The sequence below is a fragment of the Salmo salar genome, chromosome 11 (assembly GCF_965601325.2).
Source record: "Salmo salar chromosome 11, fSalSal1, whole genome shotgun sequence".
Taxonomy (NCBI): Eukaryota; Metazoa; Chordata; class Actinopteri; order Salmoniformes; family Salmonidae; genus Salmo; species Salmo salar.
In genome coordinates, this window is record NC_138301.1 from 112,218,111 (window position 1) to 112,238,577 (window position 20,467).

The 20,467-nt window shown below is 42.1% G+C and overlaps 1 protein-coding gene across 4 annotated transcripts in view; it reads right to left on the bottom strand.

Annotated features, from left to right (window-relative positions):
• LOC106563726 (bifunctional heparan sulfate N-deacetylase/N-sulfotransferase 1) overlaps window positions 1–20,467 on the bottom strand; it is a 139,074-nt gene that overhangs the window by 101,935 nt on the left and 16,672 nt on the right. For 3 of the 4 annotated variants that reach the window (XR_014379475.1, XM_045690149.2, XM_045690147.2), the window contains exon 2: window positions 7,376–7,560. The exons of the other annotated variant lie outside the window; for it this stretch is intronic. The gene's annotated coding sequence lies outside the window, so the exon portion shown is untranslated. The remainder of the gene's footprint in view (window positions 1–7,375; window positions 7,561–20,467) is intronic. 4 annotated transcript variants of the gene reach the window in all.

The window sequence follows — 20,467 nt, forward strand, 5'->3', positions numbered from 1 at the left end:
AGTGGAAGCCTTAGGAAGTGCAAAATGAATCCTAAGTCACTGTATACTGTATAGGCAATCACTTGAAAAACTACAAAACTCAGATTTCCACACTTCCTGGATGGATTTTTCTCAGGTTTTTGCCTGCCATGTGAGTTCTGTTACACTCACAGACATCATTCAAACAGTTTTAGAACCTTCAGAGTGTTTTCTATCCAAATCTACTAATAATATGCATATCCTACCTTCTGGGCCCGAGTAGCAGGCAGTTTAATTTGGGCACGCTTTTCATCCAAAATTCCAAATGCTGCCCCCTACCCTAGTGAAGTTAACATTAAAAAATATCACCTAGGTGACCGTCTGCTGAACCCCATTTCTGCCCCATAAAAGTTTACATTTATCTGTTTTAGTTGCCACATTTTACATTTGGCAAAGAACTGTTGTGCTTCAAAACGCCATATTTTAAGTTTGACAATGGACACTAAAGCTAGCATAAATTTGTCCAACATTAGCCTGCTAGCTGGGCCAGTCACTGAAAAGATTATGCTAACAAACCAGCTACTTACTTTGTGCTGCACACACACAATGGGTGTGTTAGTGAATTCGCTCTGTGCGTTCGTAAATTCAGAGCATTGTCAGATTGTCTGTCTGTTTGTAAATTGAGTGTTTTGCTCTCGGAGCGTTCAGAGCGCACACTGGACACTCCGGCCGAGGAGTAGGGTTGATCCGAGCGTTCTGACCTCACAACGGCAGTCAAGCACCCAAGCTACCTGGCTAATGTTGGTGACTAACTCTGCTGCTGGCAACAATTTAACTACGCTTTTTTGCAGATATTTACTAACAGCGGCCATATTCAACAGGTGTGGAGCGTTTGTAAATTCATCAGTTATTCTGCGCTCTAGCACGCTCAGACGAGAGTGCTCTGAAATCAGAGTAGATAGTGAATTTACGAAGTAGAGCTAACTAGCTACAGTAAAACTTCTAACAATAGCCAGAGCTTTTAATGGCTTAATTTTTTATTTTTTAACAAATTCTTAAAAAAAATAAAAAAATAAAAAAAAAATATGGAAATAAAAAAATTATAAATAAAATAAATAAATAAATAAAACATAAAAAAAAAAAATTGTTTTATTTTTTCATCGCTAAACAGGCGCTTATTTGTGCCAGGCTTCTATTTCCTTAATGCACACAGCTTCTGCTCATTTGCATAGTTAGTTAATTGTTTAATCCCAGCATTTTCATTTCCTGCACTAATGTGTTACCCTTTACACACAGTGTCACATTTCTTTTGTCTTAGTATGCCGGTTCTGTACTCACGAAGTTGGCAATTGTTTTTTGTGCTTGCCAGTTAGCTAGCAGTTCTCAGCTATTAGCAGCCAATGGCTAGCAGTTTCTTACTGCCGATAAAAACTGATTGTCATAATGTTTTCGAGTCATTACTGAATTAAACATTAAAGCCAGTAAACAATGTATGTTAACCTCAAACAATTTAGACAGCATTTTTTTTAAAAACATTTATATTTTATTGAACCTTTATTTATCTAGGCAAGTAAGTTAAGAACAAATTCTAATCTACAATGACAGCCTACTGGGGACAGTGGGTTAACTGCCTTGTTCAGGGGCAGAACGACAGATTTGTACCTTGTCAGCTCGGGGCTTTGATCCAGCAACCTTACTAGTCCAACGCTCTAACCACTAGGCTACCTGAGTTTATATGAAGTTTAACAGAATGTCAGAACTATACTGAAAAAATATATTAACTCAACATGTAGGGTGTTGGTCCCGTGTTTCATGAGCTGAAATAAAATGTTAAAAAATCCAAAAACAACAAAAAAAATATTTCTCTCAAATGTTGTGCACAAATTTGTGCAAATCCCTGATAGTGGCAATTTATCATTTGCTAAGATAATCCATCCACCTGACAGGTGTGGCATATCCCCTATATTCCCCTACCCTCCCCCCAAAAAAGATATAGATGTACTATTGTAAAGTGGTTGTTCCACTGGATATCATAAGGTGAATGCACCAATTTGTAAGTCGCTCTGGATAAGAGCGTCTGCTAAATGACATAAATGTATATCAAGAAGCTGATTAAACAGCATGATCATTACACAGGTGCACCTTGTGCTAGGGACAATAAAAGCCCACTACAGTGTGCAGTTTTGTCACAACACAATGCCACAGATGTCTCAAGTTGAGGGAGTTCGCAATTGGCATGCTGACTGCAGGAATGTCCACCAGAGCAGTTGCCAGACGCCTTCGTCGTCATTTTAGAGAATTTGGCAGTATGTCCAACCTGTCTCACAACCGCAGACCACAGGTAACCATGCCAGCACAGGACCTGGCTTCTTCACCTGCGGTATCATCTGAGACCAGCCACCCGAACAACTGATGACACCGCGGGTTTGCACAAACTAAGGATTTTTGCACAAACTGTCAGAAACAGTCTCTGGGAAGCTCATCTGCCTGCTCTTCATCCAAACCAGGGTCTTGACCTGACTGCAGTTCAGCGTTGTAACTGACTTCAGTGAGCAAAGGCTCACCTAAGATGGCCACTAGCACCCCGGAGAAGTGTGCTCTTCACAGATTAATCCCGGTGTCAACAGTACCGGACAGAAAGACAGCGTGCATGGCAGTATGTGGACGAGCGGTTTGCTGATGTCAACGTTGTGAACAGAGTGCCCCATGGTGGCGGTGGGGTTATGGTATGGTCAAGTATAAGCTACGGACAACAAACACAATTGCATTTTACCTATGGCAATTTGAATGCACAGAGATACCGTAACGAAATCCTGAGGACCATTGTGGTACCATTTATCCGCTGCCATCACCTCATGTTTCAGCATGATAATGCACGGCCCCATGTTGCAAGGATCTGTACTCAATTCCTGGAAGTTGAAATGTCCCACCATGTTTGGGATGCTCTGGCTCGATATGTACAACAGCGTGTTTCAGTTCCTGCCAATATCCAGCAACTTTGCACAGCCATTGAACAGGAGTGGGACAACATTCCACTGGTCACAGTCAACAGCCTGATCAACTCTATGCGAAGGAGATGTGTCGCGCTGCATGAGGCAAATAGTGGTCACACTAGATACTGACTGCTTTTATGATCCACGCCCCTACCTTTTTTTTTTTTTAAGGTATCTGTGACCAACAGATGCATATCTGCATTCCCAGTCATGTGAAATCCATAGATTAGGACCTAATGAATTTATTTCAAATTACTGATTTGATTATATGAACTGTAACTCAGTAAAATGTTTGAAACTGTTGCATGTTGCGTTTATAAACAGTTGAAGTTTACATACACCTTAGCCAAATACATTTAAACTCAGTTTTTCACAATTCCTGACACTTAATCCTAGTAAAAATGCCCTGTCTTTGGTCAGTTAGGATCCCCACTTTAAGAAGGTGAAATGTAAGAATAATAGTAGAGAATGATTTATTTCAGCTTTTATTTCTTTCATCACATTCCCAGTGGGCCAGAAGTTTACATACACTCAATTAGTATTTGGTAGCATTGCCTTTACATTGTTTAACTTGGGACAAACGTTTTGGGTAGCCTTCCACAAGCTTGGGTGAATTTTGACCCATTCCTCCTGACAGAGCTGGTGTAACTGAGTCAGGTTTGTAGGCCTCCTTGCTCACACACACTTTCAGTTCTGCCCACAAACTTTCTATAGGATTGAGGTCAGGGCTTTGTGATGGCGACTCCAATACCTTGACTCTGATGTCCTTAAGCCATTTTGCCACAACTTTGGAAGTATGCTTGGGGTCATTGTCCATTTGGAAGACCCATTTCCAACCAAGCCTTAACTTCCTGACTGATGTCTTGAGATGTTGCTTCAATATATCCACATCATTTTCCCTTCCTCATGATGCCATCTATTTTGTGAAGTGCACCAGACCCTCCTGCAGAAAAGCACCCCCGCGCTTCACGGTTGGGATGGTGTTCTTCAGCTTGCAAGCCTCCCTCCCTTTTCCTCCAAACATAATGGTCATTATGGCCGAACAGTTCTATTTTTGTTTCATCAGACAAGAGGACATTTCTCCAAAAAGTGCGATCTTTGTCCCCATGTGCAGTTGCAAACCATAGTCTGGCTTTTTTATGGCGTTTTGGAGCAGTGGTTTCTTCCGTGCCGAGCGGCCTTTCAGGCTATGACGATATACTGTTTACTGTGGACAGATACACTTGTACCCGTTTCCCCCAGCATCTTCACAAGGTCCTTTGCTTTTGTTCTGGGATTGAGGTGCCCTTTACGCACGATAGTATGTTCATCTCTAGGAGACAGAACGCGTCTCCTTCCTGAGCGGTATGACAGCTGTGTGGTCCATTGGTGTTTATACTTGCGTACCATTGTACAGATGAACGTGGTACCTTCAGGCGTTTGGAAAGTGCTCCCAAGGATGAACCAGACTTGTGGAGCTCTACAATATTTTGTCTGAGGTCTTGGCTGATTTCTTTTGATTTTCCCATGATGTCAAGCAAAGAGGCACTAAGTTTGAAGGTAGGCCTTGAAATACATCCACAGGTACACCAATTGACTCAAATGATGTCAATTAGCCTATCAGAAGCTTCTAAAGCCATGACATCATTTTCTGGAACTTTCCAAGCTGTTTAAAGGCAGGGTCAACTTAGTGTATGTAAACTTCTGAACCACTTGAATTGTGATACAGTGAATAATAAGTGAAATAATCTGTCTGTCAACAATTGTTGGAAAAATGACTTGTGTCATGCACAAAGTAGATGTCCTAACCGACTTGACAAAACTATAGCTTGATAACAAGAAATTTGTGGAGTGGTTGAAAAACGAGTTTTAATGACAACAACCTATTTGTATGTAAACTTCCAACTTCAACTGTATTTTTGTTCAGTGTAGCTAGCTAACGTTACAACAGTAAGCTAAGCAGATGATCAAGTTGAAGTCATTGCACTGGAGACTGACGTCCTAGCACATCATTTATGTAAGAGAAAGCCATCGCTTAGTTTTTATTTTCTCACAACGGCAAACTATTAAATCACTGTCACATTTGAAAATAATTTTGCTAGTTATTCTGCCTATTTCATGAAGAGTCATACGAGAGCGCAGTGATTATGTTTCCATTGTTGAATGGTAGATACTCGGGAGTATTCAAATACTTAATATAAAACTTCCACATCCTACAAGACAGATCGGTTGAGGGACGAGCGTTGCGTAGGAGTAACGCCATCTGACGTAAGACGATGTCTCATGAGGTCTTAAATATGCATAATTTGACAAAAGGTCTGTCTGCCCTGACTGGCTAATCATTCTCCAGGTTGAAGCAGCCTTGCAGGTGTTGTGAGTTAGTCCCAGCACAGTAAATGGCTCTAGGAGATGCCTTTCTCACATATTAATTATTAAATTCTGCCAAATGCTTTCAATTATTCATGAAAGTTCATAATTCATTCTCCTCCACTTCTTCCCTAACGTACAGAAGGTGAAGAAAATGTAAACTTGTTGAAATACACAAAATGCCTATGAGCCAAATGCCATTTCTTTCAGTAATGAAGTACACATGAATAGTCAAAGATCTTACATGTGTAGTACAAAAAGTACTATAACTTTGTATTTGTTCACAAAGGACATCTCTTTGAGAACTAATAAACTCAAAGCAAATCCATCTTGAGCAGCTAGACAGATCAAGTACCGTGGGCAACAGTGGCCCAAATGGGCAAGTTCCTCCGACTCCTCTATTTTAGTTCCTCATTTTGAAAAAGTCAACCCATTTGCACTGGAAACCCAATATTGTACTTCCTGCATTCGATGCGATCCAATATCGGTGCGAACTTCGAACCCAAGTTGACAGGGGATCTTTTGTGTTAAATTAGCAAGATAAAGCCCCCAAGGTTGGAATGCCCGCTGAACAGGATGCTACTAGCATACCACTGGTACACAATCCAAACCGCAAGTGACAGATACAGGCACTTCCACCTCTCACTTAAGCACAGGGTGCTTTGTCTTATTAGGGGAGGGAGGCCGAGTGTCCACTCTTCGCCCCTTGTTTCAGTGCTGAATGCTCCTCCAGGAGACCTGCCACCTCCACCATCCAAATCAGTCCCCCTCCCACCCAGGATGACAGTAAGCCTTGTCCGAGACAGAATGTGGCAGGAGGTAACCTCTCTCCTGTTTCTGGAGCGTGAGGGAGCTTGATGCTTTCTTTGTCCATTAAAATATCAAATTGATCAGAAATACAGTGTAGACATTGTTAACGTTGTAAATTACTATTGTAGCTGGAAACGGCTGATTGTTAATGGAATATCTACATAGGCGTACAAAGGCCCATTATCAGCAACCATCACTCCTGTGTTCCAATGGCACGATGTGTTAGCTAATCCAATTTCATCATTTTAAAAGTATAATTGATCATTAGAAAACCTTTTTGCAATTATGTTAGCACAGCTGAAAACTGTTGTTCTGATTTAAAGAAGCAATAAAACTGGCCTTCTTTAGACTAGTTGAGTGTCTGGAGCATCAGCATTTGTGGGTTCGATTACAGGCTCAAAATGGCCAGAAACAAAGTCCTTGTCTCTGAAACTCGTCAGTCTACTCTTGTTCTGAGAAATGATGGCTACTCCATGCGAGAAATTGTCAAGAAACTGAAGATCTCATACAATGACGTGTACTGCTCCCTTCACAGAACAGCGCAAACTGGCTCTAACCAGAATAGAAAGAGTGGGAGGTCCTGCTGCACAACTGTGCAAGAGGACAAGTACATTAGTATGTTTAGTTTGAGAATCAGACGCCTCACAAGTCCTCAACTGGCAGCTTCATTAAATAGTACCCGCAAAACCCCAGTCTCAACGTCAACAGTGAAGAGGTGACTCCGGAATGCTGGCCTTCTAGGCAGAGCTGCAAAGAAAAAGCCATATCTCAGACTGGCCAATAAAAATAAAAGATTAAAAGATGGGCAAAAGAACACAAACACTGGACAGAGGAAGTCTGCCTAGAAGGCCAGCATCCCGGAGTCACCTCTTCACTGTTGATGTTGAGACTGGTGTTTTGCGGGTACTATTTAATGAATCTGCCAGTTGAGGACTTGTGAGGCGTCTGTTTCTCAAACTAGACACTAATGTACTTGTCCTCTTGCTCAGTTGTGCACCAGGGCCTCCCACTCTTTCTGTTCTGGTTAGAGCCAGTTTGCGCTGTTCTGTGAAGGGAGCAGTACACAGTGTTGTACGAGATCTTAAAAAAATATATAATAATAACATTAACAATGTCTACTCTGTATTTCTGATCAAATTGATGTTAATGTAGCATTTTTTTTAACTTTTCTTTCAAAACAAGGACATTTCTAAGTGACCCCAAACTTTTGAATGGTAGTGTACATCCCCTGAACAGGATGCTTGTTAGGATAAAAGACAAGTTCTTACCCTTTTCCAAACGGTGGGGGGGAGGGGGTTCTCTTCCTTAAAAAAAAATCTCCAGCCACAGTGCGGTGGTACTCTCTCTTCTGAAAGAGCATCAGATATGAACAGGCTTCAGGTCAGGTCAGAGGACCCTTGTATATTTGGTGATATAGACTAATGTTCCTCACAGACACACCAGACAGGCACGCCTAGAAAAACACAGAAGAAGACATTTATTAAATGAGATGTATGCATGAACAAAAGAGGTCCTCTGTAGCTCAGTTGGTAGACTTTGAAACTTGCAACGGCAGAATAGTGTGTTCGATTTTCAGGGACACCCATACGTAAAAACTTTTCGCAGGCATGACTGTACGTTGCTTTGGATAAAATCATCTGCTAAGTGGCATATTATATTAGAAGAGTCTGGAGCATACAGAGCAACATTGGTTTAAGAGTAAAGCGCCATTGTAGATCATTATGAAGCAAGAGGGGTTAGCCTACACACCACCAGTCATGCTAATTGTGGGCTTGGACGACACGGCATACCTTGTATCAGATTGAACAATGTCACTTTTATGAAAAATACTTATGACTCCGTCAAGTTTACATTCAAAACCATTGAATTACACATTTACACTGATATTTTAACGTGATTGTCAATATTCACACTGTACAGCCAACTGCGAATCAACATTACAGCAACAAGACTTAACAATGTAAACCCACTGGGGTTTAAGATAAAGGAAAGGGTACCACTTTAAAAAGAGCACTTATCAGATTACAATTGGGTCAACTCACTACCTAAGACCGTCTCCTGTGGAATGTGCATACTAGTGCAGTATTGAGAATGAAAGCGTGACCGGGAATATAAAAGGAAACGTCAAACTCCCTTATTCATCATCTTGATAAATACACATTACCTGACTTGAGTACTATTCAAAAATGAGTAACTCCAACCAGTTGTGTGCTGGCCAGCTCACTGTTGGCAGAGCTAGTGTGGTGATTCTGAGGAACATACAGCTACTTCCCAGAGGGAGGGAGGGATTGATCCACACACACACACACACACACACACACACACACACACACACACACACACACACACACACACACACACACACACACACACACACACCTTTCCTAAACTACATGCTTTCTTTGTGGTAATAGTGAGCACACGTCTTTTAGTATGTGCTATATGATTTAGGTTCTCATAGAACTAAGTAATCCTCTCTAGAAAATCCTCTACAGAACGAAGTAGTTTGATGTGTCTGACCATTGTTTGAATCTGCTCCCCATATTTCCCATTCAGAGAGAACAAATCCTCAGTCTAGTCTATCTGGAAAGGAAATGCTCAACATTTTCAAAGAGGGATTTTTTTTCTCCCTGAGTTGTCGTGGGAAGAATGTGGAGGAGTTACCATTGGAGGAGTAACCATTCTCATTTCTGTACTGTTAACTAGTCAATCCTTCTGACAGTGGTTTGCGTTCCAAGGCCGGTGGTGTTTTGGATTGCTGTTTATTTGCAAACATTTTGAAAAATCTGATGGCTGTAAGCAGCAGCCTATATTTGTAGGGATAGAGAATTTGGGATAGTAGTCAAATATATTTTATTGGGCCCAGAATGTATACTCCTCATATCCTGAAACCAAGGCCAAAACAATCATACTATTTTACCGACTGTTGACAGATCATGTCAGAGCTCACAGCTGATGCTAATGGTTTTGTTATTGTTGGCAGTTTGAGCCTGTCCCCTTCTCTCACCTACAAAAGGGTTACGATACTCTAAAAATGACGGATGCCAACCCCAAATAATGGGGTTCTATCCCTGAACAGACTAAATAACTCTCCCAATGCCACTCAAAATCTACCCGTATCCCAGTCTCTCCCGCAATGGAATATAAGTATATATGTTTTTAAATCTTCTGTGCCCACTGTCCGGGCTGACGTGATGTGCACCTGAAAGTTGTCACCGTGAGGAGGCATGCTGGCTGGTTGTCAGCAGGTCAGGCAGAGAAGATCTTGTGGTCTCAGGAAACTGCCAGCGAGTGACTTGATATGGACATGGGGAGAATCTCAATTGCATTTCCTTGATTCCTCAAGTTTCCCTCTCGTCACCTTCCCAAAACCCATTGGATGAGAAGAAAGGAGGTCCCTCCCCTCTGACCTTCTCATTCAATGGGTTTTGGGAAGGTGAAGAGAGAAAAACTTGAGGAATCAAGGAAATGCAATTGAGATTTTCCCATAGATAGATATGCTGTCCCCTGACAGACCTTCTCCCTGAGACAACAGTGCTCATTGGCAAAATCACTTATGTTATGCCAACCAGGACTGGGGTTGTGAAGTGATGGATGTTATCAATGTGGCTTTATAAATATATATATAAATATAAATCAAAACAAGCGAGAGCGGAGAGAGGCATATTGACAGACACGGCAGGTTAATACGACCTGCATGACAATTCCAGACATGAAAAGCCTATACAATATGCATGCATAGAAATGCAATCACATTTGTGGAAGGAATGAAGGTAGAAGGAATCATAATTCAATAGGCTACTCATTTAATTTTCCTCCCTCGCTTTTTCCTCACACATACACACAGATCTTTGCAAAAGAGATCATGCTAAACCAGATTAAATAAATGCACTTAAGAGCGGCAGGAATTGGAGAAAGAATTTCACTGCTCTGTGGAACTGCCAAGGAGCATATCACCCAGAGAATCCATCCATGCTAATGTACTTAGCTATCTATGTGGTGCTCAGTGAGGCAGCACGTGACTTGCAACAAAATTATTTTATATACTGTTTATATCTAGAGATTGTGTAAATTCCTCTATATTATGTCTGTATATTTAGTCTATTGCTAGCATCACCACTTCACCAAGTCAAATTCCAGGTATGTGAAAATGTACTTGACAAATAAAGCTTATTCTGGTAGAGCCAAGGTTTGGTCTCAGGCTCAGCCCCAACACTTAACTGGCTGCTCCACAAATGTGCTCTGAACTCATCTCACATGCCAGTCCTCAATGCGCACGAAGGTCGTTTTCACACAGTTCTGAGCTAAAGTTCGAATTAGCGTTTGATTATTTGTTTCATTGTATTTTTTTCTCCATTTGGTTTTACATTCCATAGATACACAGTAAAACTGACTATCCTACCAATCCTCGACTTCAGCGATGCCATTTACAAAATAGCCTCCAACACTCTACTGAGCAAATTGGATGCAGTCTATCGCAGTGCCATCCGTTTTGTCACCAAAGCCCCATATACTACCCACCACTGCGACCTGTATGCTCTCGTTGGCTGGCCCTCGCTTCATGTCCGTTGCCAAACCCACTGGCTCCAGGTCATCTACAAGTCTCTGCTAGGTAAAGCTCCGCCTTATCTCAGCTCACTGACCACCATAGCAGCACCCACCCATAGCACGCGCTCCAGCAGGTATATTTCACTGGTCACCCCCAAAGTCAATTCCTCCTTCGTCCGCCTTTCCTTCCAGTTCTCTGCTGCCAACAATGACTAGAACGAACTGCAAAAATCACTAAAGCTGGAGACTCATATCTCCCTCACTAACTTTAAACACCAGCTGTCAGAGCAGCTCACAGATCACTGCACCTGTACATAGCCAATCTGTAAATAGCCCATCCAACTACCTCCTCACCATATTGTTATTTTATTATTTTGCACCCCAGTATCGCTACTTGCACACTCATCTATCACCCCAGTGTTTAATTTGCCATATTGTAATAATTGCGCCACTATGGCCTGTTTATTGCCTCACCCCCCCTTATCCTACCTCATTTGCACACACTGTATATAGACTTTATTGTATTATTGACTGCATGTTTGTTTATTCCATGTGTAACTATGTGTCGCACTGCTTTGCTTTATCTTGGCCAGGTCACAGTTGTAAATTAGAACTTGTTGTCAACTAGCGTACCTGGTTAAATAAAAGGTGAAATATCTTTATTTTTTTTAAATTCCCAATTTCCAAAAATTGTTCATGTTAAATCCATCTATGATTATCAAGAAACACAACTTGTGTCATCTTCATTACTTTCGATTTGCTCTTCCAACATGTGGGAGGAAACAGAGCAATAGCTGCTCTAAGTGCTAGGTGAAGTCTATATTCAACAACCTACATCCCCGGTACAGCCCCCGTGTCCCCTAATCTGCATCACATGTGCTCAGAAACATGCTGCTGTCAAACAACCATTAATACTGTGCCATTCTGGTTCTTCTCATTTGTTTGATCCTGAAAACTCTCACCTGCAGCAAACCACACCACTGTACGAATTGGTACAAATTGAATCTGACCGAGACCACCATTTAATAAACCACGTAGGAAGTGTGTTCACTTTACACCACTCCAAACAAACCAAGCGGGCTAACACACCAGAGTTCGGAAAAACCGTTCCAAACCAATTCGGTGTGAAAGCCCCTTAGTGTTTTCCACAGAACTCAATGAGACATGGCATTAATTTCATGACATTTCGTGACCATAACAACAGATGATGAACGCAAAGCTGAGTGAAGGACACATTATAATTGTGCTATGACTACCATTGCAAAATGCAAGTCATTTTGCTTTGTTCTCTTTTTCTATAGCCTTTTTGATCGTTATGTGATTACATTGTTGTTTCTGTCATTTCCCCACAAACACAAGAATGTTATTATGATAATGACCATCTTTTTCTAGTCATGGCAAGGCATTAGCCTAATTCTGTCCCGCTATAACAAAACGTCTTTGTGGAAAAAACGAATTCATTAAATGCAATCTTTTCAGCAAAGGTTTAATAAAGAGCACAGTTTTGAGCTGCGGCCGCTTCTATCCTTTAGCAGCTGATAGAACTGGGAACATGGAGGATGAGCCAGGTCGTTTCCAGTCTTTCACTCCGGGATCATCTTCACATACATACACTACGTCAAGTTTTAGAACACCTACTCATTCAAGGGTTTTTCTTTATTTTTACTATTTTCCACATTATAGAATAATAATGAAGACATCAAAGCTATGAAATAACACATATGGAGTAACCAAAAAAAAAAAGTTAAATCAAAATGTATTTTATATTTGGCTGTTTAAAGAACATCACCCTTTGCCTTGATGTCAGCTTTGCACACTCTGGGCATTCTCTCAACCAGCTTCACCTGGAATGCTTTTCCAACAGTCTTGAAGGAGTTCCCGCATATGCTGACCACTTGTCGGCTGTTTTTCCTTCATTCTGTGGTCCGACTCATCCCAAACTATATCAATTGGGTTGAGGTTGGGTGATTTTGGAGGCCAGGTCATCTGATGCAGCACTGCATCACTCGCTTTCTTGGTGAAATAGTCCTTACACAGCCTGGAGGTGTGTTTTGGGTCATTGTCCTGTTGAACATTATAGTCCCACTAAGGGCAAACCAGATGGGATGGCGTATCGCTGCAGAATGCTGTGGTTGCCATGCTGGTTAACCTCTCTTGGGGAGGTAGGACGCCACCCACTGTTCACACTATTAAACAAGATTCAAAAGGCACTCGCACATCTGAGCAATCTTGTTACAGGTGCATGGCAACAGTTGAAACAGGATGAATGAAAAAAGGAAACCGCACACTGTTCTTGATAGTATCACTGATATTTAATAAGCTTACGTATCGGCCTAACGGCCTTCGTCAGAGCTTTTGTGAATTTTCGGAAAACAGCACCTCTATGTAGACCTAGCCCCACCCACATCCGTTCCACGTATGGAAAGGGGTTGGAGGCAAAGGAAAAATAAATAAGTGCTACCAAACATAACAATATGCATTTCACAAATATTACAAAAGTGTATAGACAAAACGTACCCTACACGTCCATAAAATCTCAACGAGGACATAGCAAGTTTTCATTAATCATTGGGTACATCATACGAAAAAACAAAGTAATCTTAAATAGGAACATATTTTAAATTCACAACATAACATACATAGGCATTTCATCATTAAGTCCTTTAGGAAATAATGTCTGGAGGGTGAAAATCCAAAAACATTCTCTTTTGCTCAGAGTATTATTAATATCACCTCCCCTGTCTGATATCTTGACTTTCTCTATACCACAAAATCTAAAAGGTAGAAATGTCATGTTTTAGGTCATTAAAATGTACTGCGACTGGATAATCCCTGTCGTTTCTCCTGATTGAACTTTTATGTTCACTAATTCTCTGTTTGAGAGAGCGGGAGGTTTTACCGACATAGCAGAGCCCACATGGACATTTAATAATGTAAATAACATGGGTGGTGGTGCATGTGATGATATCGTTAATTTGAAACCGTTTTCCTGTGTGTGGGTGGCAGAAATATTCACACTTCATCATATTGTTGCACTGTGCGCATCCTCTACATTTATAGCTACCATTTGGTGATATTAATAATACTCTGAGCAAAAGAGAATGTTTTTGGATTTTCACCCTCCAGACATTATTTCCTAAAGGACTTAATGATGAAATGCCTATGTATGTTATGTTGTGAATTTAAAATATGTTCCTATTTAAGATTACTTTGTTTTTTCGTATGATGTACCCAATGATTAATGAAAACTTGCTATGTCCTCGTTGAGATTTTGTTGAGATACTGCTATGTCCTCGTTGAGATACTGCCCCCTACCCAAGAGAGGTTAACTGTGCCTTGAAATCCACAAATTAACTTTTAACAAGGCACACCTGTTAATTGAAATGCATTCCAGGTAACTAACTCATGAAGCTGGTTGAGAGAATGCCAAGAGTGTGAAAAGCTGTCAAAATTTGTTAGGTCATAGTTTTGTTGATGTCTTCACTATTATTCTACAATGTAGAAAATATAAAAAATAAAGAAAAACCCTGAAATGAGTAGGTGTCCAAACTTTTGACTGGTACTGTATAATCATCAACTCCATAGTGTCAGCCTGGAAGTTGTAATTACACATGATGTTACAGCTTAATCCCTAGACACACCAAAAGAAAATAACCACTGCATTTTCCTCTCAGAGGAAAAATGAAATGGATGAAAGAGAACCTCTACTGGCAACTTCACCAAAACAGTTTAAAACAGCTAGTTACCATATAAAACAGTAGAAAACAGCTACTGTAGCTCCCATATAAAACAGCTACAGTAGCTCCCATATAAAACAGTTTAAAACATAAAACAGCTAGCTCCCACATATTTGTTTTATTTAACTAGGCAAGTCAATTAAGAACAAATTCTTATTTGACTGCCTACCCACCCCAGGACAAACCCTCCCCTAACGCCGACGACGCTGGGCCAATTGTGCACCGCCCTATGGGACTCCAGATAACGTCCGGTATAAAACAGCTAGTTACCATATATAAAAACAGTTAGTGATCATATAAAACAGCTAGTAACAAAAAAAAAACAGTATAAAATAGTACATGAAACAGAAACACCTTAGGGCTCCTCTAAAACAACACCACTACCTACATTCCTGTGCTGCGGGAATGAAGGTTTTTAGTTAAAGAGAACGTTTTAGCGCTCGCGTCTCCTGCATAGGTCAAGACAGGCAGCAGCTGAGGTAAAAGCGACCTAGATCTAGAACTAACGCATGGATGAAGCTAGATGCATGTATGATGAGTTCACTGACAACTGGCCTAGATGCTCAAGATTAAAGAGCCAAGCTTACAGGAGTGCAGCTCATCGTTTACATTCACGTCCCCAAACAACAAGCTCTAAGCCAGGCAATCTGTGTGTGTTCCTCTGAGCCAAAGGGCCATGTCCTAGTACAATCTCAGGAAATGTAGATGACCTTCAACAGCTCAGAGTTGCTAAAAAACAGTGTCCTATAATGAGAGATTGATTGCAGCTCACATTTAGTGCCCCATGCCATGTCGGCTGAACATAATATAGGCTTTGCCACAGCCTATCGCACAGCTCTCACAGAAACTTGATCGCCCCGTTATCTCACAACAGAGCTAGTCTGCCTTCTTAACATATGTATCATATTGTAAGTAGTGTAAGTAATTCAATGTTAACTGCGAATACATTCCAAAGTAAACATTAAAACAACATCCCAGAAAGCAGCCTCATGTGTTTGTGCCTGATAAGTGGAGCTAGTTTCCCACCTGAGGGGCCCTGAGGCAAACGAAGAAAATACATTTTTCCTTCCTTCCAGGTTGCACATTCAATCTCTTCCCCATACAGTCCCAGACAACAGATGGAAACAGCAGGAGAAATCACACACACACACAGCACCAGTGTCGCGCCATATCGGATGTGCACGTGGGTGCAAGGCACTGGAAACTAGAGCAAAAGGCAGACACTTAAAAAGTTCAGATGGGGGGGGAGAGAGAGAGACAGTCCTCGCGTCAGCAGTTGTGGCTACAGGCTTTAACAAAATGGGGGCTAAGATCCTTATTATATTATAGACTAGAGGAAGGCATGCGAGTCTGCAGAAAAGCCCAGCCCCAGCTTAGACATATATAGGCCTATTGCACCTAAACACAAGCTTAGGCTGATCATATTGTGCTGCCAGGGAAAAACAGTGTTTATTCCACAAGCAAATGGAGTAGCCAGCCTAATAGAAAAAGTAGCCAGCCAGGCTCCCCCGGGCTAGGGTGGTGGGTCCAGCCAACCAGAGTTTGTCTAGAATGTCATTGTATGCTGTAACATTAAGATTTCCCTTCACTGGAACTAAGGGGCCCAGCCCGAACCATGAAAAACCACCGCAGACCATTATTCCTCCTCCAAACTTTACAGTTGGCACTATGCATTGGAGCAGGTAGCATTCTCCTGGCATCCTCCAAACACGTCTGTCGGACTGCCAAAAGGTGAAGCGTGATTCATCACGCCAGAGAATGCATTTCCGCTGCTCCAGATACCAATATTTTTGGGCTGCTACACTGCACATTATTACATTGTACACTTTGCCTGTGGACATCTGTTCTAAGCTTGTGCCAAGCTTTACACCAGTCCAGCTGTCGCTTGGTATTGCACATGGTGATCTTAGGCTTGTGTGCGGCTGCTCGTCCATGGAAACCCATTTCATGAACCTCCCGACAAACAGTTCTTGTGCTCACGTTGCTTCCAGAGTCAGTTTGGAACTCGGTAGTGAGTGTTGCAACCGAAGACAGGCAATTTTCACGTGCTACAGCACTCAGCCGTCCCGTTCTGTGAGATTGTGTGGCCTACCACTTCGCGACTGAGCAGTTGTTGCTCCTAGATGTTTCCACTTTACAGTAACAGCACTTACAGCTGACCGGGGTAGCTCTAGCAGGGCAGAAATTTGACAAACGGACTTGTTGGAAAGGTGGCACCCTATGACGGTGCAACGTTAAAAGTCACTGAGCTCTTCAGTAAGGCCATTCTACTGCAAATATTTGTCTATGGAGATTGAATGGCTGTGTGCTCGATTTTATACACCTGTCAGCAACGGTTATGGCTGAAATAGCCGAATCCACTAATTTGAAAGGGTGTCCACATACATTTGGCCATGTAGTGTAGTTTCACTTGGTCTAATGCTAATTAGAGTTCACCCGAATCTGGGGAAGTAGATAAAGGGCAAATAAACACTTTATATGGGATGTGCAAATTCATGCTCTCTTCCTCAGTGTAAAGAAATTTGACTGCCACCACAGCACACACACACACGTATCAAGAGGCGGGACAGACTGACAGGGAAACACTGCTGGTTTGACAGTCTTCGCTGACTTTGTGAGCGACAGGCACCTTGTCCTATCAATAGATCGCTAGAAATGCATACCTTTCATTCCAGCGGCAGAATTTTTTCTGACTACCGAATTGTAAAGTAGCCTAGTTAATTTAAATGGGAAAAGTAGCCGGCTGAAAATGAGTAAATCGGCTGTATAGCAGTCGGCGCTTGTGGAAAAGACGAATACAACACAACAATAATTTTTTTATTTTACTAGGCAAGTCATTTAAGAACAAATTCTTATTTACAATGACAGCCTAGGAACAGTGGGTTAACTGCCTTGTTCAGTGGCAGAATGACAGATTTTTACCTCGTCAGCTCGGGGATTCAATCTAGCAACCTTTCGGCTATTAGTCCAGCGCTCTAACCACTAGGCTACCTGCCAACCCCAACATCAACGTTTAGATAACATTTCTTAAGATGGTTGTTGCAAAGGGAAATAATGAACTAGAAATGTATGGCCTTCATGTTACAGTAGGAGAGACAGGGATGCAAACTGCTGAGGGTCCAAAAAGGTGACACTTCTTTGTCGATGCACTGAAACATGAAAAATCCCTGCTTGGTGGAAATGCAGGTTTTAACTAATTAAACAACAAAGAATATTATCTACATGACCAGTCTCTGTGTGTAAAATAAAAGTGGTTACTGTGAACCTAACTCACAGCTAAAAAAATGTAAGGAAAGCAATGCAATGTTATTTGTTGCCTAGACTTTACTGCAAATGACAAGTCTTGAGAAAAAAAACAATACACTAATATTGCAGTTAGCCATGACAGCATTTATAATAGAACGCTTGTGACCACACACATCTAAATATCGCACTTGGGAAAAAAACATCTTATAGTAGAAATAGAATGTAACAAACAGGCATTCTATTTCTGCTCTATTATATTGGCCACTATAGATATAGATCAAGCACACATTGCTACATGTGTGCAAAAATAACATTCACTGAGTTTTAAAAAATGGAACCCCCCCCCTCACACACACAGTGTTACTGTCAAGTTAAACAACATATTTGGGCTGCTACACTGCACATTATTACATTGTACACTTTCTGCCTGTGGACATCTGTTCTGCAATGTGCCAGCAAAAGTGATAAAGAGGAAAAGTGTGTGGCGTTCCTTTCACCTCTATAGGCATCCAGCTTAAGCCAGGCCCAGCTCCAGCTTCACTTGATCCCTGAATCCACTTGTTCAGCAAGCAACACCTAATTTTCACCTAATTCTGGTGGTCACACGGGGCGGCAGGTAGCCTAGTGGTTAGAGCGTTGGACTTGTAACCGGAAGGTTGCAAGATCGAATCCCCGAGCTGACAAGGTAAAAATCTGTCATTCTGCCCCTGGACAAGGCAGTTAACCCACTAGGTCGTCATTGAAAATAAGAATTTGTTCATAACTGACTTGCCTAGTTAAATAAAGTAAAAGCAATTAAATAAATTCACCCAATTCTCTCATTCTGAAAATTAACCACATACTGCGTACGCTTCATCACCTTCTCACCCTGTCCCCGTGGTCAGGCTTCTCACCTACCTCTTCCTTATCGTTCAGTGGACACGCTGCTGTAACTGGAAAGCTGACTTTCCAGAACGCGCGTTGATGCTATAACTCGTAAGTTGGTTCTCTTCTTTCTTCAGTCGGGTGCTGCACTGCATTCTGTTATGTAAACGATTGGCTGAGCCTTGGATACAGCAGCCAGTATTGCTCCAAACGCACATCACTCGTTTGCCTACAGTAGTGATCCAACCCCTCCCCATACTAAACTTTTCTCATCGGATCTACATGAATCACGTAGGTCACCTATTTTGGATTCAAAACGGCAAATTTCACCAAAAGGTGACTAGTTTGCATCCCTGGAGAGAAGGGGGGGGCAATATGCCCTTCATGTTAAAGTAGTAGAGTGAAGGGGGGAGCTGTGTGCCCTTCATGTTAGTGTAGGAGAGAGAAGGGGGGGTGAGCAGTATGTACTTCATGTTACTGTAGGAGAGAAGGGGGTGAGCAGTAAGCCTACTGTAACATTAAGGGCATACTGCTCCCCCCTTCTCTCTCTGACATAGCCTACTGTAACATTAAGGGCAATGTCAGAGAGAGAAGGGGGAGCAGTATGCCCTTCATGTTGCAGTAGGAGAGAGAAGGGGGAGCTGTGTGCCCTTCATGTTAGTGTAGGAGAGAGAAGGGGGGGTGAGCAGTATGTACTTCATGTTACTGTAGGAGAGAAGGGGGTGAGCAGTAAGCCTACTGTAACATTAAGGGCATACTGCTCCCCCCTTCTCTCTCTGACATAGCCTACTGTAACATTAAGGGCAATGTCAGAGAGAGAAGGGGGAGCAGTATGCCCTTCATGTTGCAGTAGAAGAGAGAAGGGGGAGCAGTATGCCCTTCATGTTGCAGTAGGAGAGAGAAAGGGGGGAGCAGTATGCCCTTCATGTTACAGTAGGAGAGAGAAAGGGGGGAGCAGTATGCCCTTCATGTTACAGTAGGAGAGAGAAAGGGGGGAGCAGTATGCCCTTCATGTTACAGTAGGAGAGAGAAAGGGGGGAGCAGTATGCCCTTCATGTTACAGTAGGAGAGAGAAGGGGGAGCAGTATGCACTTCATGTTACAGTAGGAGAGAGAAGGGAGAGCAGTATGCCCTTCATGTTACAGTAGGCTGTCCGCGAGAGAAGGGGGGGTGAGCAGAATGTGAGCACTGACACAGATCTACTGCAACAGCAAGCTCAAATCAGTCTTTCCCAGAAGACAGAAATACATGCAGTTCAGAAAAATGTATCAGAAGATTGGATAGAACATTCCAGCGTGCAATGTAATAAGAAAATAAATCAGATGTCCGTGTGAGATGGGTGTGTTCCAGGGCGTAGGGGCTCTGGTGTAAGCGAAGGTCTCAGGCTCCACGCCAGCCAGAGCAGTGGAATTACATAATGAGAGAAGGGAAGTGTTTATGGAGCAGAGGGGCTGAGAGGCTTGAACTGCTGCCTGCCACATCTCTCCTCTACGTTTCATCAGCCTTTCCTCCCCATGACAACTCCACCTTTGTCAGCTCTCCATGCAAATAACACAGACAGGGAAGCAAAAACAAGTCAGTCATTTTTGTCACCGCTCTTGACATTTGAACCCAATTTTTTCCCCCTCCAACAGCAATGTAATTCAAACAGCTTGCTTGCCTGGAAGAGATCACACTTCGGCTGACAGAAGGAAAAGAAGCGAGTGAAATAAATTGCCGTGTGTGTCATATGCAAGCATTGAGATGAGCAAAATCAGTTATTCATTCTGTTTGAGCAAGTTAGAAAAAACAATTTTTGAAAAACGATTTAACTGAGACGAAATGCCAATTCTGGCCTTGACCATGTCTGGGATTGAGCATTTCATCCAGGGCTGTGTGATGCAGTGACCCTTCTCTGCTTGCCTCTGTTGTTTTCTCTGTCTGCAAACACTGCGCAGTAAACACATTGACGCAATCTCACAACCT